Source organism: Rhincodon typus, chromosome 7 (assembly GCF_021869965.1).
Source record: "Rhincodon typus isolate 14 chromosome 7, sRhiTyp1.1, whole genome shotgun sequence".
In the NCBI taxonomy this organism is placed as follows: domain Eukaryota; kingdom Metazoa; phylum Chordata; class Chondrichthyes; order Orectolobiformes; family Rhincodontidae; genus Rhincodon; species Rhincodon typus.
In genome coordinates this window covers 17,127,302-17,151,536 of record NC_063338.1, presented here as the reverse complement: position 1 = coordinate 17,151,536, position 24,235 = coordinate 17,127,302, and the positions used below count along the sequence as shown (strand labels likewise).

Sequence of the window (24,235 nt, the reverse complement as noted above, 5' to 3'; positions counted from 1 at the left end):
AATACCAAGAATTGCCAATAAGTCAGTTGGCATGTTTGACTTCTTCAGGGATGATTTCAGAACATCCCGGAAGTATTTCTGCTGTCTTCTTGGGAGTATTCTTCCATGGCAGAATTCTCAATACAGCTCCATTTCAGTCTAAGGCAAATGAACATGTCTCACCCAGTGGAGTAATAACAGACTCCAAGAATACCACTGTACCAGTGCAACGTTGTTAGCCACTTGTATTCCAATGTTTTTTATAAATATGACAGAAAACATGAAAATGCGTACAAATTCAGAGAATGAAGTAGAATTTACACTAATAAAATTAACATCACAACTTAAATAAAATATGAGATGGAGACACCATCTGCAGTGTTTCGACATTCTCCAAGGATGATATTTTTCTGGAGTTCTTTTGCTCCCAATCTGAATATGATTAAATTGTTACAAATTAGGCTGCTGGCCTTTTATCCTTGAAGGTACAATTAGTACAATGTTAACTGGGTTCAATAAACTTGTCGCAAAACAGTAATAAAATTAAAAAATAAGTCATTCAAGAATAGAGATATCCGTTCCCAAAACAAGAGCTTTTTACTATATTGGAAGACAGAGGTGAGGCGATGGTGTACCACTGAAGTCAAATACAGGTGAGACTTTAATGCATAAATAAACAATGACAGACTTGTTGAGTGAATATTTGTCATGTTTTTACATCAGAGAAAATGGCTAACTAACAGTTATGCAGAGGAATTTAGTAGATTCAATATGTTTATTAATAAAGTGGCAATGGAGAAAATAATGGTAATTAGGATGGACAGATCTCCAGCGATCTAATAGTTTGTTCTCCTTGCTATTAAGAGGAAACAAGTGGAGAAATTCCAAATACGTAAATCAAAATTTTCTAACGATTTCTCAATTCAGGAACTATTATTCCCAAAATAAAATTACAAATGTCACTCCATTCCATTTAAAAAAAAATGCAGGGGGATTCTAGTAAATGCTTGACAGATCAATACTATTTATGTAAATATGATTAGAAACTATCTAAAGCAGAATTACTAAACACTTAGTTGAGAATATACTGATCAAAATAAAAATGTCACAGAGCTCACTTTTTTGCGGGGGGTCACTAACACGGTAGACAAGAGTGGTTTTGTGGTTCAATGGGTAATATTTCTGCCTTTAAGCCAAAAACACCAGCTCTGAGGCCCATTTCAAAACTTGTTGGCCATAGAAAGAGCATTGATAACTGGCTAAACAAGTTCATTACCAAATTACAAATACTTCAAGTATGATTATGGCAGGCAGCAGGGCTGCAAAGAATGGCTGCTCCTCAAGCTACAGTGCTCAAGCTATAGTGCCCGGCACGAGCTAGCGACCTATGCCAGCAAAAGCTAGCAGTGCAAACAGACAAGCATGTGCCTTCTCTGCCTGAAGCGACACTAGGGTATGGAAAGAGCAAAGAAGAAACAACAATGTGGTTGATAGAGAACCGTCTATGGATGTCGTATACCAAAACATATGTAATAACGGTCTGCACAAAACATTACTAGACAAATGAGAACACAGAGCTGGAGGTAACCTTATAACTGGTAATTGATTGGGAGGTAAGAGATGGGCAAAAGGCATGAAGGGAATGTGCCTTGATTGGTGGCATTCCTCCAGGATCTGTATCGAGTCTCAGCTTATATCAACAAACAGGATGACAGAGTGGCGATGGGTGTTCCTTTTTGTAGAAGCCACTGGCAAGATCTACAGATCAGATAGGGCCAGAAGGTTGCTTAGGGGTATGAACAACTGAAGTACATGGACGAAACAGTCAAAGTTCAATGTTGGAAAGTGTGGTCACTCACTGATTCCAAGAAGGACAAATTGGAACTTTTCCATTCAACAGAGATTGAAAGCTGTTGAGCAGAGAGTTTTATGCAACCATGTTCTGAAAATACCAAAACCTAGCACACTATTACAGAATGCAATCAAAGATGCAAGTGAAATGTTGGCTTACATACATGGGACTGGAATATTTCAGGAATTGGCTGCTAGTCACCAAATTAAAAGAATGCATCTTTGGCAAATTATATTGCATGTACTCCAACTCTTTAAATTACTGTGAATGTTCTCTGACATGTATTTTGTTGATCGAAGCACTCTATTCTTACTCGATCCCAGTCATCCAAAAGAGCCAGACAACACCAGCACTCCATTAACACAATACTTTCACAATGTCTGTATGATACAAATAACAGAAGTAGGCTACTTAAACAAACCTGTTCTATCTATCTTTTTGTGCACTGAAAATATACATTCTGAAGAAGGCTCACTGGAGTTAAAACGTTAACTCTGCTTTCTCTCCATAGATGCTGCCAGACCTGCTGAGTTTTTCCAGTAATTTCTGATTTTGTTTCAGATTTTCACCACCCGCAGTTCTTTCAATTTTTTGTTCCAATGTAAGTTCAGTATAGCTCTGCTCCATAAAATAGGGCTGGAAAATTAGTCTTTGCAGTACATTGATGGCAATGCACAGCAGCAAACACTACTTAAAATTACAGCACAGGAACACACCATTTAGTCCAACAGGCAGTGTTTATACTCCACCCATCCCTTCTCCAACTCTAATCAAAATTACAGCAAGTTATGAGCATCGCCCAGTCCATCAAGCAAACCAACCTTCCATCCATTGACTGCATCGATACTTTTCGCTGCCTCAAGAAGGCAGCCAACATAACCAAAGACCCATCCCACCCTGGTTATAATCTCTTCCAACCTTTTCCATCTGGCAGAAGATACAAAAGTTTAAAACAAATGTACCAACAAATTCAAGAACAGCTTCTTTTCTGCTGTTATTAGACATCTGAATGGACCTCTCAAATTTCAAATAATATTGATCTTGCTTGGTGCACCTCCTGTGTAGCTGTAACCTTGTCTGCATTGCTTTGTCTGAGCATCCTATGATCTGTATGTCCTTGTTTGCTATGATCTGCCTCTACTGTTTGCAATACAAAATTTTTCTCTGTACTTCAGTACATGTGACTACAATAAATCAAATCAATCATTTTCCACATTGCCGGGCATACGCCAGTGAGTGTTGCTAATTCTAGAGCATGTCTTCAATCTTGCTGCTGGAATATTGTCAGGGTCTGTGCCTTTTCAGTTCCCAATGTCTTTGGTTACATCTTAACATTGTACAGAGTGAAGAAAATTGGCTGAAGATTAGCATCAGTGATGCCTGGGTCCTCAGGAGGATGCCAAGATGGATTAGCCACTAGACAGTTCCAGCTGAAGATAGAAGCACATGCTTATGGGGATATTTGCAGAGCTTCTCCTTCAGTCTGCCATTTAAATGTTCATGTGGCAGGATCACACAGTTTAAACCTGATCGTTTTTTTTTAAAAACAGGATTGGTTAGCTGTGTCCATCACATGCTGCTTCCACTGTATGGCATGGGAGTAGTACTGTGTTGTAGCTTCACCGGTTGCCATCTCACTTTGAGGGATGCCTGATGTTGCTCCTGGCATGCCCTCCTGCACTCCTCATTAAGCAAAGGTTGATCCTCCAGCTTAACAGTAATGGCAGAGTAGGGCATATTCTGGCCAGGAGGTTACTACTGGTGGTTAAAAACAATTCTGATGCTGGTAATGGCCCACAGTGCCTCATGAATGCCCAATCTTGTGTTGCTCGATCTATTCAAAATCTCTCTCATTTAGCATGGTTATAGTACTTTACAACATGCTGAAGGGTATCCTCAATGAGAAGACTGGACTTTGTCTCCATAAGGAATGTGTGGTGGTCACTACAAATACTATCATGAATGTATGTATCTGTGACAGGTAGGCTGGTGAGGATGAGATCAAGTACATTTTTCTCTTTTGTTGGTTCTCTCTCCACCTGCTGTACATGCCGGTCTAACAGCTATGTCCTTTCCGACTCGGCCAGTTCTGTCGTTAGTGGTGCTACTAAGCCCCTCTTTGTGATTGACATTAGTTAATGTTGAGGATTCCCAGGACAATTCGATACCAACTATTATGCCAGTTTGCTGCTTCCTCTGCTGGGTCTGTCCTGCCAGTGGTACACAGCTTACCTACGAATGGTGATGGTGGTGTGTGGGATGTTGGCCTCAAGGCATGATTCTGAGGGTATGACTACAGCCAGATTCTTGTTGACTAGTCCTACTTTGGCACATGGGCTCTAATGTTAGTGAACAGGAGGTTTGTAATATACATAAATGATCTGAAGGAAGGTATAGATGGTCTGATTAGCAAGTTTACAGATGACACTAAGATTGGTGGAGTAGCAGATAGTGAAGGGGACTGTCGGAGAATGCACCAGAACATAGATTGGAGAGTTGGACGGAGAAATGGCAGATGGAGTTCAATCCAGGCAAATGCGAGGTGATGCATTTTGGAAGATCCAATTCAAGAGCGAACTATATGGTAAATGGAAAAGCCTTGGGGAAAAATTGATGCACAGAGAGATCTGGGTGTTCAGGTCCATTGTACCCTGAAGGTGGCAACGCAGGTCGATAGAGCGGTCAAGAAGGCATATGGCATGCTTTCATTCATCGGACGGGGTATTGAGTACAAGAGTTGGCAGGTCATGTTAAGTTGTGTAGGACTTTGGTTCGACCACATTTGGAATACTGCGTACAGTTCTGGTCGCCATATTACCAAAATGATGTGGATGCTTTGGAGAGGGTGCAGAGGAGGTTCACCAGGATGTTGCCTGATATGGAGGGCGGTAGCTATGAAGAGAGGTTGAGTAGATTAGGATTATTTACATTAGAAAGACGGAGGTTGAGGGGGGACCTGATTGAGGTCTACAAAATCATGAGAGGTATAGACAGGGTGGATAGCAAGAAGTTTTTCCCCCGGTCACGATTTCAAGGTGAGAGGGGAAAAGTTGAAGGAAGATATGCGTGGAAAGTTCTTTACGCAGAGAGTCGTGGGTGCCTAGAACGCATTGCCAGCGGAGGTGGTAGAGGCAGGCAAGATAGCATCACTTAAGATGTATCTAGACAGATACATGAATGGGCAGGGAGCAGAGGGATACAGATCCTTGGAAAATAGGCGAAGGTTTAGATAGAGGATCTGGATCGGCGCAGGCTTGGAGGGCCGAAGGGCCTGTTCCTGTGCTGTGATTTTCTTTGTTCTTTGTTCTACTATCAGGTGGTCCATCAAATTTAATTGCTTTCTTCAGATTTTTGTAGCATCTTGATACAAGTCAGTGACTTTGCAGAGGGCACTTAAAAGTTAATCACATTGCTGTGGAATTGGCATTATGTGTATGCCTGACCAAGTCAGGATGACAAGGCTTCCGACCCAAAATAAAACCCACCTGCTTCACAATTGTACAGCAATCAGCAATGATTAAATGGTCAGCATGAGGCCATCTTTTAATTCCAAATTTATGAACTGAATTCAAATTTCACTATTTGCCATGGTGGGATTCAAACCCATATCTCCATAGCATTAGGTGGATACCGTGGATTACTAGCCCAGTGACCGCAACACTACCACCACTTTCCTGATCTGTATCCACTAACCCTGCCTTCTTTCCTCCCCTCTCCATTTCACAGTCCTACAGATGGGAAACATTTCAACTTTGTCTGATGAATCTAGACCAGAGTGATCAGAAAGTGAGAGGAGCTGAGCACCAAGCCCTGTCAGTTCACAGGCCTTTCAATATCCCACTTTCATTTCGGAGGGGTTTAGTGCAACGGTTGTTGTTGTGAGGCATGGCTACTTTGTTACGTTAGAGCATGAGGCATTTAGGGTTGCCAATAGTTGCTGAGGGCAATGGGTTTGGGCAGTTGGTGGAGGGAAAAAAAAGCAGTCTAAGGTTGGAGGAGTGTACCAATAATGTTAACCTGATTGAAGGAATTGAAGCATGGTGAGTGCAAAGGGCAGGACAGTTTAGATGGTCACAATGTCAGGGTGAGATGGGCTTCTATTCTGACTGCAGGTCAGGAGGTGAATGCGTACGAACACGAGGGAACTAGCATAGGAGTCAGTGAATGGGATAGGGAATAGCATGGACGGGGATAACATGAGATGGCATGAGAAGGGCAGAATGGCATGGGTGTGGATTTAAAAGAAGTGCTGCTGCATTACAGATACTAGTCACTGCAAATGCTTTGCTGATCACTGCTCGTTTAAATACATCACCCTGCTTTTCTATTCAATTCCTCCAGAAATGACCTTCACTCTTACGTACTTGTTAATTATGAGCTTATCAATTTGTGTTGCAACTTTCAGTGATTTATGCATTTGTATTTTTAGATCAAATTATGCAGTAGAGGTCCAAGTCTTAATCAGCACTACTTCCTCTCTTCCAAACACACAAATGCTCAATATGACTCTTCAGTTAGCCCATCAACTCTAAGATATTGAGGACCAGCTGGAAATGTAGGGCCCTTCTGGTATTCACTGGTGAATTGCCATCCCAGGAATTGAAAGCACAGTACTTCAGTAAGCCGAATGACTTTCCTCACTGAGGTGATGGCTGGCACTGGTGCCAATGGAGGATGCTCATGATTGAAAATCTGCAGGGCCACCTAGCAAGCCTTCTTGTACCAGTCATTCCTTCTTACACAGAATAATGGCACCATAAACGACAATCTTCCATCAAAACTTGTGATTTATTAGCCAGATGGCTGGTCCAGAGAATGATGAAACATATTTGGCCTGCTGGAGATTAATTTCATTACCACAGAATAAATCTCTAAGCTTTTCAGTTATGGTCATGCTTTTAACGGAATAAGCAGTGTCAACTTTTCCAGTACCAAAACGGGTTTCAAAGTTAAATACAATTTAAACTAATATAGTACTCACAGCAAAACCACAGCTGTACTCTGAAAACCAGTCTGAAAGAAACAAAACCACTGACTGGCCACAAGATACTGATTTTTAAGAGATACATATTTGAATCCAGAGTCACCCATGCTGACTTCCCAGGGAATAATCCATTCAGTCCCACTACCCTGCTTGAACCCTATATCCCTGCAGATTTATTTCCTTCAAGTGCCCAGCTCCTGATTAAAGTCACTCAGGCTTTACACAGATTTCATTTTAAACTGAAGATATCGTAGTTTGGAATTCGAGTACCACAAATTGCTATAAAAAAACTACACATCATTGGCAAAAGAATGGCAATGCAAGGAAAATTTTGTCTTTGTTACCCAAAACATTAACTCTGATTTGTCTCCACAGATGCTGCCAGACCTGATGAGCTTTTCCACCAATTTCTGTTTTTGTTTCCAATTTCCAGCATCTACGGTTCTTTAGGTTTCCAAAGAGAGATTTGGATAATTAGCTGAACATGAAACATTTGCAGGATGGAAAAGACATGATAGTGGCAACAGGTCTGTTACTCGGATATGAAGATACAAAATAGGAGAAGGCAGTCACCCAACCCTTCAAACCTGCTCCACCATTCAATAAGATCATAGAATTTTACAGTACAGGAGGTGGTCATTCGGCCCATAGCGTCTGTGCCAGCTCCCGAAAGAGATACCCAGCTAGTCCTGTTCTCAAGCTCTATCTTCATAGTGCTCTAAATTCATCGTGCTCTAAATTCATCGCTTTCAAGTATACATCCAGTTCTCTTCTGAAACCTCTTATGGAATCCATTTCCATCACTTTCCCAGACAGCACATTCCGAATCCTAACAACTGAGTAAAGATGTTTCTCCTTATCTCACTCCTTGCTCTCTTGCTGAGAATCTTGAAATTGTGACCCCTAGTTATTGACATACCAACGAGTAGAAACAATATCCTTCTTTACTTTGTCAAAATTGTTTGTAATTTTGAACACCTCAAAAAGGCCACCTCTTAATCTTCTCTGCTCCAAGGAGAATAAGCCTAATTTCTCTAATCTTTCCTCACATCTAAAATCCCTCATTCCTGGTACCATTGGAGTAAACCTTCTTTGCATTCTCTCCAGAGTTTTAAGATCCTCCTTAAATAAAAGTGCCCAGAACTGAACATTAACACTCATCCTCCATTGTCACCAGTGCCAGCCATCACCTCAAATGTGGTCTGACCAATGATTTGTGGAGATGTAGCTACACTGTTACAAGTAGATCATGGCTAATTAGTTTGTGCTCTGAATTCCACACTTCCGTCTGTTACCAATATCTTTTGATTCCTTTGCCTAATAAAAATGTCTACCTTAAAAATATTCAATTGCCCTGTTTTAGAGGAGAATACAAAAAGTCTCACAATGCTCAGAGGAAAAAAAAAACTCACCCGGCCTAAAAATGGTGATCCCCTATTTTGAAGCTGTCGCCCCCAGTATTAGACTCTGACAAGAGGTAACATTCTTTTAACGTCCACTGCATCAGGACCACTGAGGATTTCATACACACAAAATAATTACCTCTCACTCTTCTAAATTTCAGTGAAAGTAAGCCCAACCTGCCCAATCTGTCCTCATAAGACAATCGCTCGTCCGAGGTACCAAACTGGTAAGTTTTCTCCGAATCATCTCCAATGCATTTGGCATTCTTCCTTAAACGAAAGGGGCCAAAACATTTTTCAAGTTTGGTATTTCCAATAACCTGTATAATTGAAGCAAAACCTCTTTATTGTTATAAAAACAAAGTTGCTGGAAAAGCTCAGCAGGTCTGGCAGCATCAGAACTTCTGAGGAAGGGTCACCAGACCCGAAACGTTAACTCTGTTTTCTCCTTCACAGATGCTGCCAGACCTGCTGAGCTTTTCTAGCAACTTTGTTTTTGTTCCTGATTTACAGCATTCGTAGTTCTTTTGGTTTTTATTTTGCTCTTTATTGTTATGTTTAATTTCTCTCATAGTAAAGGATATCATTCCATCAGCATTCTTAAATTGCTTATTGTACCTGTATATTAATTTGTGACACTCATAGAAGGGACATTTAGATCCCTCTGCACCTAATTCTGCCGTTATACACCATTTAAATAACAAGCTTTTTTTAAAAAAATGCTTGCCTAAACAAATAACTTCACATTTTCTCAAATTATATACATTGTCAGATTCTTGACCACTCATTAAAATTGCAGAAAAACAGGAGTCCAATTTTATTTTCCCCCCATTTGTGCTTGTAATATAGGCTTTACTAGCTAGGTTAGTATTTATGTGACATCTTTCCACGCCCTAGAGAAGACGTTAGCGAGCACTTTTTTCAACCACTGCAGTCCATCGGGAGTAGGAACACAGTTCCAGGACTTTGACCCAGAAATAGTGAAGGAGCAATGATATGGTTTGAAGTCAGTGTACTGCATGAATGCAGTAGGCGTACCTTTACTGCCCTTGTCCTTTTAGGTGGTAGAGGTTGTGGGTTTGGAAGGTGCTGTCGAAGGAGCCTTGGTGAGTTACTGCAGTGTGTTAGTGGTGGTCAGGTGAATTTTGAAAGTGGTGGATAGGATAGTAATCATTGTTAACCTGGAGTATTGTGGGACCTGAATTCATCCATGCAACTGAGTTACTCATCATAGAATTAGACCATAAGATGTAATTATCGTCAACTCTACTTTCCTGCCTTATCCCAATAACCTGGATTCCTTTGCTGAATTCTATCTCCTCAGTCTTGAATATACTTAATGACACAGCCTGTATAACTTTCTGCAATAAAGAATTCCACCAACGCACTACCATCAGGGAAAAAAAGCCTTGTCATCTCTATTTTAAATGGGTGATATGACTTTCCTATTTTGATTTTCCCAGCCTCTGCCCTGCTCTTATAACCGTAGTATTTGTATGCCTGATCAAGTTATGCTTTCAGTCAATGATAACCCCAGGATGTTGACAGTGGGGGATTCAGCTATGGCAATGCCCATTGAATGACAAGGGGCAATGGTAAGATTCCGTCCTCTGGGAGTTGAACGTTATCTTGTATTCGTGTGGCACAAACATTAGTTATGACTTTGCAGCCCAATGGTTTGCTTCCTTCCTCCTATACAGGAACCATTCTCCGATTCTATTTTAAAAGATTAGGATCCACTGGCTCCCTAGTGACAATTTCAATTGTTTAACTGAATCTTTTACGATGAGGGGTCACACTTACAGCTTTAGGAGAAAACAGAAGTAGGACGGTAGAGGCACTTCACACCAAGGATGTCACAAAACCCCTCAGGATGCAAGATTCCAGACAGACACAGACACACACACATCAACAATGGAGACCTTTCTCCTCAGGTCTAGTAACAAGACCAGTCCTAAACTCCCAGCTGTTGGGATTTTGCAACAGAACTCACTTACTCAATTGTGACATTGCTGTGAATGAGAGGGCATATTCCCTCTAGAGGTGTGCAATCAGATCCAACACATCCTTGTCCCACGGCAATGCTCAAGACTGGGATACATAAGATACAGTATCCAAGTAAACACAATCATTTCTGACTAATGCTAATATAACCCCATATCCTGCAATTTTGGGGCTACTGGAATAAGCTATTGGCACAAGAGCTGCCTCCTTTCACAACATTCTTTGCATAGGTCAGGCAGTGAGACAGGAAATGTACAATCTCTCTTCCCTTCAAAATAGGACCAAAAGTGCCCAAGTAGCATTGCTGCATAACCCACAGATATGGACCAAACTGGCATCTTGAGATACACATTTGTAGTTTTTCAAAGACTAACACAGTTGCTCACCTCTTAAGTCCAACTCACCCTCATCCCCAAATGCCTCCCTGCAGTTGAAGGGCTCCCCTTGAGGTAGGTAGTTGTATGTAAGGGGGGGCATGGGTAATTTTTAACCTTTATCTGCTCAAGTCATTCTGACCACCATGAGGTTACTTTTCAAATTAGTTTACAGCAGTATCAGATAAGTAAAGGATGAGCACTCAGACCACCTTGTGCCAGAAGATACTGTAAAAGTTTCCACTTGCAAATTCAGCACATTCAATTTTAGCTCATCATACTTATTTTTTAAAATAAAAATGTTAATCTTATTTTAAAAAAAAAAATCACTGAACAAAATCATCGCTCAGCTCCATTACAAGCCTTCTCAGCCCCATCTACCAAATTGTCGAGACTAAAAATGACTGAGGCAGCACAAAGAATACATTTGCGTTGTGAATTTAAATATCATTTCACTTTATCCTGCAGGCATTTGTTGGTATCGTTGTATTTGACATTTAGGATTAGGCAATGAACTGGGAACGAGAAATTCAGACTACGTTGTACCATTTTTATCCAAATCACCTCTACCCACCACTGGCATACTGTGTCATTACACATCTTGCACTCTCAAGGATGCAGTCATGTTCATTTATCATAATTTGCTTGCCATTAATCTCTCTATAGTGTAATAATGTTTCAGGATTTTTACATGTGCAATATTAAGGGAAGAGTCCTTCCAAAGGATGAGGTGGAGATTAAACAGATAACTCAGACTGGTCAATTCCCCAACATGCTTCAACCCTGCAGGTACAACTGATGTTGTTTTCCCCCCTTCACACAGAATGGCTATGATCATTACATTTTGGGAATACTGATGCAGAAAGATATCTCAAGCTACTCTATCAGAGATAGTAAGAACTGCCGATGCTGGCTTCAGAGATATCACAGTGCGGAGCTGGAGGAACACAGCAGGCCAGGCATCAGAGGAGCAGGAAAGCTGACGTTTTGGGTCAGAAGAAGGGTCCTGACCCGAAACGTCAGCTTTCCTGCTTCTCGGATGCTGCCTGGCCTGCTGTGTTCCTCCAGCTCCACACTGTTATCTCAAGCTACTCTATACCAAGTATCAATAAGAAGGTTTTTGCTCGTGTTCAATATCCTTCTAGTCTTGTAAATGAATCATTTAATCAGAAGAAAAAAGAGTCGCTGTTAACCTGCTTGATCATCAAGGAATGGAACGGCATCACTAAAACTGCAATCTTTTGCTAAACCACTCTATATATACACAACTATGGACTTGCATTAACACACTGTAATACCATGTGAACCTAATCCAGCACTACCTTGTAATCCTGCCGTCACTGTCATGTCTGTACTCCGAATCCAGGACCATTATGTAATTCTGTATTAGCATACTAACACCACATTCTCTTAATCTAATATTGATTTAGGGTGTTTTCAGGTGATGGGTATTACTTGGGATTTAGCAGGCTAAAAGAATGTAGCTTTAAAGTGCATGATATACAACAGGTGCTTCTATAAATAAAAGCTTGTAAATGTAAAAAGACTCAACTTCAACATTCTAATCATTCACTGCCTAGCTTTCACAGTTCTAACATGTTAGTGGAGTACAGAGGCCAAATGGTGAAGTTTGAAACCCTGTACATCCACACCGCCCCAATACAGTAAATTTCTATCTGCCTTTGCAGAAAATAGCAGCAAGTGGAAGGGCATGATTACCTTTTATGTTCTTGGGAGTCTGAATCATCTAATCAGTGGAAGAATGAGGTTGACATGCAGACATGGTCAACTCTTTACCAAAAATAAAACAAGTAATACAGCCTTGATGTTGTTGCTTCCACACAAGTTAAAGTCAGAAGCAAGTAATTCCTCAGATACCAGTCAAATAGATATTAATGAAGGTTTTGGATCCCTAACTAAATTCCTCACTGAAATCTACAAGAAGGTTAAACCTTGAAGTGGCTGTGAATCTCAGATCTTGTCCACGATGTTCATTCATTTCTATAAAAGTGCACAACAGAATGACAAAGTTCAAGTTGAGATTCCAGGATCAGTCCCAGCATTACTGGATTGTGTTATGGTGCCTCACTTACATAGGCAACTGGTTACAACTGTTCTCAGTGAAGGAGTCAAAATTCTGGTAGAAAAAAATAGTCCTTGGGATACCATCAAAAGACGACTCAAAGATTCCCGATACTGGAAGCAGACCTCAAAGGAATGGAAAGATCATGGATAGACATAATGGTAATGAAAATATACATAGCAAATCTAGTATGGTAGCAGAAATTAAATGGAAACAGTAATAGTAGGAGAATTAAATTCCAGAAATTATATATTATGTAAAAGACTCAGATGAAGAAAGCAAATGCACAATTGCAAAAGTTGCTAACAACACAAAGATAGGCAAGACAGTAAAATGCCAAGAGGACAAAAGGAATCTGCAAAGGATATAGATAGGTTGTGAATGGACAAAATTTGGCAGATTGGAGATAATGTAGAGAAAAGTGAACTTTTAGGAATAGAAAGGAGCACGTTGTTTAAATTAGGAGTCACTGCAGAGCAGAGGTACAGAGGGATCTGGGTATCCTGGTACGTGAATCAGAAAAAGTTAGCATGTTGTCCAGCAACTGATTAAGAAGGCAAATGCAATATTAAGTTTATTGCAAGGGGGATGGAATATACAGAGTTGTTCTTCCTGCAGTTGTATAGGGCATGGGTAAGCCACGCCTAGAGTACTGTACGTAGTATTGGTTTCCCGTAAGAAAGGAAATAGATGCGATAGTTCAGAGAAGGTTCACTCAACTGACACCTAGGAATGAGGTGTTATCCAATGAGGAAAGATCGGACAGGATAGGCTGTGTCATTTGGAGTTTAGAAGATTAAGAGGTGACCTTATGCAGATAAGAAATATTGTGAAACGACTTTACAAGGTGGATGCTAAAGGGTGCTTCCATTAGCGAGAGACTAGAACATGAGGATACAGCTTAAAACTCAGGAGTCTTTTGTTAAAGAGAGGAAGGGGAGATTTTCTTTTCTTAGAGGGGGGGGTTTCAAATCTTTGGACGTCTGGCAGCATCTGTGAAGAAAAATCAGAGTTAACATTTCGGGTCTGGTGACCCTTGCTGGTCACCAGATCTGCCAGACCCGCTTAGCTTTTCCAGCAACTTCTGTTTTTGTTCCTGATTTACAGCATCCACAGTTCTTTCAGTATTTCTCAAATCTTTGGATCTGTCTTCTTCAGAAAGCAACTGAGGCAGATTAATTGAATACTTTTAAGACAGGTGGATAGATTCTTGACTAACAAGTGAGCCAAAGGTTATTGGAGAAAATAATAATGTGAAGTTGAGATCACAATCAGAACTAATCAAATGGTAGAGCATGTTCGAGGAGCCAAATAGTTTACTTTTGATCCTAATTTGTATGTTCACGTGAAACGCCTGATGAAAAGTTAATAAATCCATAAATATCAAATATGGCAAAGTTCCCATTGTGAGCAGAGACAGAATCTTGAAATGACATGCTGAGGAGGCAGAAGATCACAATCACACTGAACAGATAGAGTTTTAAATAAATGTCAAATTCACTTAATTGTGCAGATTTGCTTAGGTACTTCAAAGGCATGTGGAATACAAGGTGAACGTATTTCTTCCCATTTTTTCATGGTAAGAGGTCAGCCATCACTGATTTGCTGCAATCTATGAGTGTAGGTACACATACAGTGCTGTTAGGAAGACAGAGCCAGGGCTTTGACCCATGACAGTGAAGGAACGGTGATATATTTCCAAGGCAGGATGGTGTGTGGCTTGCAGGTGATAGCATTTCTATGCATTGGCTGCCCTTTTCCTACCAACAGTTACAGGTCAAAGTTTGGAAGTTGCTGCTGAGAAATCTTCGGTGCATTATTGTGGTGACTCATGTAAATGGTGCAATGCTACTAAATGTCAAAAGGATGCTAGTTGGATGCGCTCTCTCAAGATGGTCATTGCCTGGTATGTGTGGAACAAATGCTACTTGGCACTTAGCCCAAACCTGAATCTTGTCCCATTCTTTACGGATGTGGGCACATACTGCTTCAGTATCTGAGGAATTGTGGCTGGTTCTGAACATTTCTGACCTGATGATGGAGTACCTAAAGATTTTTGGGCTTGGCACACTACCCTGAAGAACTCCTGAGGCTGAAATGATTATCCTCTAATAATCATCAAGCACACTTGCTTGAGTTTTGATGAGAACAACTCTTTGAAGTCACCAGAGGGTCTCCATTCCAAGTACATGAGCTGGAACGTGCAACTTTAAGTACTGATTTAGTCTCTACATCAGTAGTTACCTATGCTGTTGAGTAAACCTTCCATTAAAAAGCACAAAGGTCACAATTATTTTTGGAAAAATCAGTTCTAGTTTACCCATAGAACATTGTTGTATCTCTTTAACAAAACTAGACATTTCTCAAAGAACTATTAAAGCCATTTGGTATGAGGATAAGAGAAAAGAAAATGGCCTTAAAGTTATAGAATTTATTTACTTTAATTACTAACAATAAAAAAAAACTTACTAAAAGGTGCAGATGTAGGTGAAGATTATATGGCACTACTAGATAAGGTTAGCATGAATTGTAAAACCTGCAAGAATTTTGAAAGACACCCCCACATCTGACTGTAAACTTTCTATTGTGACTAAACATTGTTTACTTGCTAGAAGGTACATATATTCCTATGCAGGACCTTGTCCTATATAAGTGAAAAGAACATGTCCAGATATTGTGGCTTTTTCAACTAAACAAATGCTTATGAGACACCTGTTCTCTGCTGTAATCCCCATGATAACACCTTGATTTGAATTTAAACAAAAGTTTGGGATAACTTCACTAGCAAATGCTCTATGGCAATGCCTCAACTAGAGTCCGCTTACCAAACATTCAGCAACATTTTCTCCTGGACATTACCTTCTGTCCGTTCTGATAGCCCTCCTGCTCTAGTACCATTTTTTGAGTTTTTAAGTGCTTTGCACTCTGGATTGCAGGAGTTTTATTAAGGCAGAGATATCAGAATACAGGAGATATTGTTTTAGACCATCTGAGACAGAGCTCAATTCAAAAGATTTAGCATTTTACACAAAAGAAAGTCAAAGACAGCAGGAAGGACAGTACTTATCAAAAATGACAAACTGTTGTGGTTCATTTCTTATGATTAATCAGAATTAATTATAATATCTTGCAACCTCCGAGTAACCAATAACTAAAAGTGTCCTGTACATTGAAAGTTTGTGTTTTTTCTGATGGATGACTTGAGAACACAAAGTAGAATGCCAAAGTTGGGATGGTGGTAAGGACGAGTGATCATTATACACGCGACTGAACCATTACATCCACAGGACTATTGCCCACAATGGGTTGACGCATGCCATAGCTTTCGGAGGGGGCTAATGAATAGATTGTGGGATATGTAGCAAAAGCTACTGTTCGGTTTAAACATTAGTTGAATATTCAAGATAATCAGCATGAGAGGACTATGGACTGGCAGAATGAAATTAAAAATTGTAAAGTAAAGCAGCACAATGCAAATAGTTTATTTACTCAGTTGTGGACATAGGTATCCCTCAAGAAGGTGGTGTTGAGCTGCAATCTTCAACACACAATGCCCCTGGATAGGGAATTCCAGGATTTAGACCCAGCGACAGTGAAGGAACACTGACATGTTTCCAAGTCAGGATGGTGAGTGGCTTGGAGGGGAACTTGAAAATGGTGATGTTCTTATATATCTGCTATCCTTGTCCTTCTTGATGGAAATGGTTGTGGGTTTGGAGTTAGCTGTATCAGGATCTTCAGTGAATTTTTGCAGTGCATCTTGTAAATAGTACATACTGCAGCTGCTGAGTGTCGATGATGGAGGGAGTGGATGTGGTGTCAATCAAGCGGGTTGCTTTGACCTGGATAGTGTGAAGCTTGAGTATTGTTGGAGCTGCACTCATCCAGGCAACTGGGGAGTATTCCATCACACTCCTGACTTGTGCCTTGTAGATAATGGATTGGCTTCGGAAGTCAGGAGGTACCTTATTCATTGCAGTTTTCCTAGCTTCTGAGCTGCTCTTGTAGCCACTTGTATTTATATGACAAGTCCAATTTTTTTATTCCTTATTCATTTACGGGATGAGGGCGTCGCTGGCTAGGAAGCATTTATTACCCATCCCTAATTGCCCAGAGGGCAGTTAATAGTCAACCACATTGCTGTGGGTCTGAAGTCACATGTTGGCCAGACCAGGTAAGGATGGCAGTTTCCTTCCCTGAAGGACATTAGTGAACCAGATGACAATCGACAATGGATTCACAGTCATCATTAGATTCTTAATTCCAGACATTTATTGAATTCAAATTCCACCATCTGCTGTGGTGGGATTCGAACCCGGGAGCCCAGAACATTATCTGGGTCCCTGGATTAACAGTCCAGCGATAATGCCACTAGGCCATCACCTCCCCAATTGAATTTCTAGTCAAAAGTAACCCCGAGGGTGTTGTTAGTGTATATTGTCAGAGTTACTGGGTGATTGCGAATTGCGAATGGGTTTCCCCAATGCTGGAAAGGTAGTAGGACTTCAAGTTTGTTAACAGAAAAGCTGCATTCCTGCAAGCATTTCAGAGAAGCATTTCTAAAACCACTTAAAGGGGCAGCACTTGCAAAAGGTAAATAAACAAATATGCTGATGGACAGAATTATGCAACAGGGTTGTGGTATTTTTCAGTAAGATCTGTTCTCTGGAAAATAAGTTGTGCTTAAGTGATTTGAGAAATGCATTAGTAAGATTACATAATATTTGAAATTGGAAGTTAGGACTGTGGGGCCAAACTGGATCTGGTTTAAAATTAAATCGAGTAAAATTGAGACTGTGGTACTTCCAACCCAGTGTAGTTGTACAAGGTCATCACAGAAAAGTGAAGTGGTATCTGAGGAAGAGACAAAGTAATTACAGCACAAAGCTTGATTGGCTAGGTAAGCTCGTAGTGCACTCAGAATCAACAAGGTACTAGTTTTGAGGTGCTGAAATTAAGTATTTTTTTGATGAAAAAGCAGAAGTAAATTTCAAGGGCAAATCAAATAAAATTAAAATCTGGCAAAAATAGTTAACTACCCATCCTTAAATGGCCTGAAAAACATGAATGAAACTGGTTATTTTTTTCATAAAGCTTCATACACCAGAGTAGTTGGTTTCACTGAATTTCTTTTCAAAGAGAATGAGAAATGTCATCCTTTACCCTGGGAAGCTATGAAATGACAGTTGTTGAAGGTACTCCGGGTGCTGAAAAACTGACCCTTGTGCAAATGTGATTCTCTTTGACAAATATTTTAAGCAATATTCTGTAAAATAGGAGTACTGAAGATACTACATCCACGGTGGGATAAGGTGCTCTATGAAACATGAGTGTGCCAAAGTTGTAGTTAGATCCTGTTGGCTTGAAACTAATGCAGAAATGAAAGCAATTTCTGAAATAAATGGCTGGTTTAAAGTAATTAACCATTAGCCCTTTTCAGTAAAGGAAGTCAAAGAAGTTATTAAGGGTTCTGGAGGAGGGTGATCTTGCAATGCAAGGCTTTGAACATAATATGGAAGTCTTTATGTGTATGACAATTTTAAAAAAAGTTTTATTTAAAGACAAGGAAGGAACTGTTTATCGCTGTGTATTAATTTATCTAAAGGATAGTGAGCATTAATTGGGGACTCACCTACACTCAGAGCAGGCAGAAAGGAGGATTATTAGTTGGAGGTGCATGATGTACAATATGTCTGTAAATAAAAGCTTATAAGTATATAAAAACTAAGTTCTGATGTTCTGTCATTTATTGCCTGGCTTTCTAAATACAAACCAACGCTCACCATAATATCCTGTCAAATTTAATACAGATGTGTGGAATATGTACTATAACAACAACACAGTGTTTGTAATGCTGCAAACCACACCACTGACAGAACTTGTAGGTCACAAAACCTCAGCAAAATGAAATCCAAATTGGTAAAGGTATTGAATTGTATTTAGTAGAATATCAAACAGCAGACTACATTACCCAAATGCAAACTGTAGTATAATGTAATCTAAGCCATATGGTCTGGATTTCTAAAAACAATCATGTGCGTCTGTCATCCTCTTGGAAGTATTTCGTAAAATACACCTTTGACTAACTCAATTATCCCCATTTGGTAGGCTTCCTGTTTTTAAGCTATATCTATGTTCCATTGTGAAAGGGCACCACATGAATTGAACGATATGCTTGTTGGGAGTAGGTACATGCCACACACAACATATATGTTACATACAATCTCTCTCCCTAAACATATATGCAGACTACATACGCCACTCTTGGTGTATCCCTCACCTACCCAGAAACTTGGAGGTTAAAACCCTACTTTTGATGATCAATCCTAGTTGATACTGGAAACAGACTACTGCGATAGGCTCTGGGTTAGAGCAGACTACACAGACAGGTGCCAACCTTCAGATAATCCAAGGCCATGTTTGCCCTCTCGGGGGCATGTAGAAGTTCCTACGGTACTATTTCCAGGGTGATCTCCCCGATGCCCAATAATTTCCCTTCAGTTAACCTGATTAAAGCCAGAATATATCTGGTCACGGTCACAATACGGCTTCTGGGATCCTTCTGTGCGCATTTTGACTGCCCTCTTCCCCACAGCAGCGTGCTACTCATTTGAGAAATGTTTCCAACGGTTACGGAAGGGCTCCTCACCTCGGCTCTCCCTCTCTGTCACTGACAGCACCGAGCGCTCCCGCACCATTCCCGGTGCCTCCAGCGGCCGATCCCCAACCCGGCTCCGGCCGCGCCGAGAGGCCGCTACCGGAAATCTTCTCACCCGGTCCCACCGCTAAATACCTCCCCCACTTCCGCTGCAGGCCGCGGGTCCGTCACCTTTTTCTGTCCGCCGTTATCTAGTGACCAACAGGCGATACAGAGCAAAGAAAATACCGGCCACCGAGAGGTTCGGTACGGCCTCGGTCTGGTATAAGTTTCTAGAAGGTGAAGGAACTGCCTGGTGAGTAAGGAGATTGTTTGGTTTCCAAGGCTTGTTTTTGTAGTATTTCTGTATCTCTGGCTATAATCAATCATGGGTTTACACCCTAAAGAGAGGTCATGACACTAGATCATTAATCCATCTGCCCTGGGTACAGGAGTTATAAACCAATCTTGGCAGCTGGTGAAACTTAATTCAATTGATAAAATCTCGATTCTAAAGTCAGTCTCAGTGATGTCACCAATAATAACGCTGCTGTAAAGGCTTAGCTGTCTTATTAGTGCAGTCTGAGGAAGGAAAGCTGCCATCATTCCTTACTTTGTGTGTGCTCTTGTGTGATCTCTGCAAACAAAACAAGTTGAGGTTTTGTAGTGGGGTTGCTGGTGAAACGCTGGGAGTAAAAATGAGTACAGTTCTCCTCTCAGACATATATTGTGGGTGTGAAACATTTAAAGCTCAAACATCTAACAACTTCTGTTTTTTTTGTGATAGTCCTGCTGTATTACCATTTTTTGAGCTTTTAAGTGATTTATGTGCAGGGAGGAGTAATCAAAACTGAACTTCCAGAACACTGAGGTACTGTTTTAGACCATTTGAGAATTCAATACAAGGTATTTTAGTATATTGTATGAGAATGGGCAATGGAGAACAGAAAGGACAGTACTTATCAAAAAAAGAATGCCCCTGGCAGCAAATAACCAAGGATAAATGATTATTCCCTCATGGGATAATTGAATGAATTAGCTTTATTGTCACGTACTCAAATGAGTAGAGTGAAAAGTTTATAAATTGCCATTTACAGTGCCATGTGAGGTACAAAGGTATGTAGGTACAGCTTCTTCAGTTACAGGACTAGCTACACTGTAACTAATGTCACCTGGACATGGTGCCATCTTAGGTACAGATTACCCACATACAATCCTCAGTTACAGAATAGAGAAATGGAAAGAAAGTTACATACAGTATAACCAAAGTTAAAAAGACAAACATCACAGTCTCGCTCCAAGGGCTCCCAGCAGCAGATAAGCGCAGGGGGTCTCTACATGGTCTGACCACTGGCTGCCACCACACTCTGCACTGGGCCAGGCAGCTGGTCGCTGGCATCCCTGCTTGGCTGCTGACCCCACTTCCAAGGCCGAGAGGCCGAGAAGATGGAAGAGGAGAGGTAAACCACAGATGGGAGGAAAAAAAGAACAAGAACGGGCAGAATGGATGAGCTCTGGCTGAAGCATCAAACTCTGCCATCATCTTATTGGATGGTCCTGTAAAATGTGGGGTAATTGAGCTTAATGTGGTTGGCTCTTAACTGCCCTCAAGCGTGATTAGGAATGGGTGACAAATGCATTCCTTGCTAACAACTAATGAAGGAATTTTTAAAAATCCAGGACATGTTGTGAGATTCATAACTCAATCAAAACTTATTCACTTGCCCAGAATTAAAATTTTTATCCAAAATCTGATTACCTTCTGCCAACTTGGTTTGAAAAATGCAGATGAGAACCGTGAAAGAAATGTAGAGTTGCAGTTTTGGTGCCCTTCATCGGAAATTAAGAATCTATATTTAAACTCTATCCTCATTTGACCTGTCATTTTTGGTTCCTATCCACCTGAGCTAGATCTTCTTTCAACCCAGTTTAAGTTATCTATCTTCTGGTTTGGCAAATTCACTTTACTTTATACCTTGTTATTTTCCCTGACTGTACAAAGCCTGTGATATTATGAGTACTGTTCCCCAAAGGCTCCCTCACTGAAATATGTTCCATTTTGCCTACTTCAGTCCAGCCCTACTTCCTTCCTCATTGGTTATAAAACATGCTGATCAAGAAAGTTGTACATATTTTAGAAATTTCCCTGCCTCACTCCTTGCAGTCTTTTTCTGTGATATGACATGACATTTGAAGCCACCCCAGATATCGCTGCTTAAATTCTAAATCCTTCTAAATAATGCATGCAGATTTGCTTCTCCATCTCCATCCCACTATTTGTTGTTCTACACCTTCTTTATTTGTTCATGGGATATGGGAATCACTGGCTGGGCCAGCATTTAATGCCTATAGCTATTGCCTTGGAGAGGATGGTGGTCTTCTTGAACAGCTGTATTCCTTCTGGTGTAGGGACATCCGCAGTGCTGTTCAGAAGGAAGTTCCAGAATTTTTACCAAGTGACAGTGAAGGAATAGTTCTGAATCAGGATGGTGTGTTGCTCAGAGGGAAACTTGTAGACGGTTGTGTTCCCATTGAGCCTGTAGTGTAGGTAATGAATTTTGGTGCTGGATGGGGTCCAATCAAGCTAGCTGTTTTTTTTTCCTCTGGGATTAAGCATCTTGAGTGTCTTAGGAGCTGGTTGACAAGCTTTGGGGATACGGGAGATGAGTTGCTCGCTGCAGAATTCCTAGCCTCTGGCGTGCTGTTGTGTCAAGGTATTTATATGGCTGGTCCAGTTCTGTTTTTGTCAATGGAAGGCCCTAGGATGTTGACAGTGGGCAATTCAGTGATGGTAATGCCATTGAATGTTAAGGGGTATTGGTTAGATGCCCCTTGTGCACCATGCATGTCATTTGCCATTTATCAGCCCTAACTTGGATATTTTACAGGTCATTTGGATATGCATTGCTTAAGTATCTGGGGAGTTGCAAATGGTGATGACCATCCATCAGTTAATATTATCTACTTCTGACATTGTGATGAGGGAAGGTCATTGAAGCAGCTGAAAATGATTGGACTGAGGACACTACTCTAAGGAATTCCTACGGCTCTCATGGCGTAGTGGTATTGGCCCTGCCTCTGAGCCAGGAGGCCTGCTCCAGAGGTATGTAATGTCATAACAGAACATGTTGATTAGAAAATATCTACCCTGAGGAGCTCTGCTGTAATGCCCTCAAGCTAAAGTGATTACTCTCCAACAAGCTCAACCATCTTCTTTGTGCTAGGTATGAGTCCAAGCAGAAGAGAGCCTTCCCTCTGATTTCCAATGATGCCAGTTTTGCTCCAGATCTCCTTGGTATGACACTCACTTAAATGTTGCCTTAGTATAAAGGGCAGTCGTTCTCACCTTGTCCCTGGAATTCAGTTCTTTTGCCCGTGCTTGAACCAAGGCTGTAATAAGGTCAGGAGCAAAGTGGAATGGAGTACATTCTGAGCCACGAAGTTACAGATTGTGTTTGATTACAGTTTTGCCGCTGTTGCTGGCCCATAGAGCCCAATTTTGACTTGATCTGTTCAAAATCTGTCCTATTTAGCACCGTGGGAGGGAATCCTCAACGTGAAGATGAGACTTTGCACAGCAACTGTATATAGCCACCAGCATAACTTCTATTTTACTCCATAATGCTAGGCATTTACTTACATAAAACCTCAAGAACATCAACCTCTCTAGCGCCCTGACAGTATCTTTGATCATTCCGGCATTTGTTTGCTCCCCATCTTTCCTGAATGCAGTAATGGCCAAATGGCCAGGGATATGAAGTTCCCAATCCTACCCTTGTTAGAGCCGGGGCTCCATAAATGCCACGATATCATAACACTGTGGATACTTGTGCCTGTGGTTCACCAATATTTATCTTGCTTAGGAAATCAATTTAGATCCTGGCTATGCTGGCCTGTTTTGTGGATTTGTGAAAAACATTCTGTGTTCCAATTCTAGTTGGGTCCTCCCCTGCTTCACACCGTGGACTGGACAACTCTGGAAACTGTACAGTGAAGATATGCTGCAAAAGGAAGTGCAAGATGATGAGTGCAGAGCTGACATCACCATCTGGTGGCAAAAGAAAGCTATTGCACTTGGTATTTACAATCCCTCAGTCAAAAGACCAATCATTCTGCTTGACTTCCGATGCCAAACTGGATCGGGCACTTTTTTTAAATTGAAGTCATTCGACCTTAGTGCATTTGCAATGATGTATATATGGCACATTGAAATTATCACAATTTCTGTGCCTAATAACTAGTAAAATAAAAGTAATCATCAATATCGTGTGTTATTCTGTAGCACTACAACCTTTTATTAGCAATTAGCTTAAATTAAAGATCTGCTTGTTTGCTCGGACATAATTTTACAACAAATAATTAATTTAACCAAATTTTAAATTGCTTTGCGAAAAGTAAATCCACAAAGTCTTGTCATGCCTTTTTTCTGGTTTTTGAAATACTTCTTCAGGCTTCTTGTTTTCTTTTTATAATTCTGGACATTCTTTCATTGAGCTATCATAATCTGGCTGCCCTGAATATTAAGTGATTGCTGCTTCACCAGTCGTGAGCAGACTCTCTTTAAATTCAAATTGCAAAATTCAGTCCCATAGGATTCCTATTCTTCTCTCCTCAGTTTCCCACCCAGCAATATATAAAAAAGAAACTCTGACCGCTGAAGCCAGCGTAGATTCATCCATCTTAAAGTTTTTCATCTGGCATAACTTTTCCTTCCTGCCTGCTTATGTTCTAGGGGAGTGGAGCATGTGCCATTCCAACCCCTCATCCCCCATCCAATTGCTTGATAATTATAGGACAGTCACCCAATGTAAACACCTCCAATTCCAACCCCTAGTCCATAAAATCATCTCAATGCTTATCTCTTCTAAGTATATCACATGAGTTTCACAGTTGTTCAGGTAAGTGAACATGAGAATCCC

The 24,235-nt window shown here is 40.7% G+C and overlaps 1 long non-coding RNA gene and 1 other non-coding gene across 2 annotated transcripts in view; one reads left to right on the top strand and one right to left on the bottom strand.

The window, feature by feature from the left end:
* Positions 1-19,461, bottom strand: part of LOC109911060 — a 61,020-nt gene extending 41,559 nt beyond the window's left edge. Inside the window, exon 1 of the transcript XR_007262461.1 lies at positions 19,329-19,461. This is a non-coding gene — a transcript (ubiquitin-conjugating enzyme E2F (putative)). The remainder of the gene's footprint in view (positions 1-19,328) is intronic.
* A 31-nt stretch (positions 19,462-19,492) lies between these two features.
* LOC125483497 lies at positions 19,493-23,580 on the top strand. The gene is made up of 3 exons (XR_007262462.1): positions 19,493-19,632; positions 22,205-22,419; positions 23,254-23,580. It is a non-coding gene; the product is annotated as an uncharacterized LOC125483497 (long non-coding RNA).
* Positions 23,581-24,235: the final 655 nt, after the last annotated feature.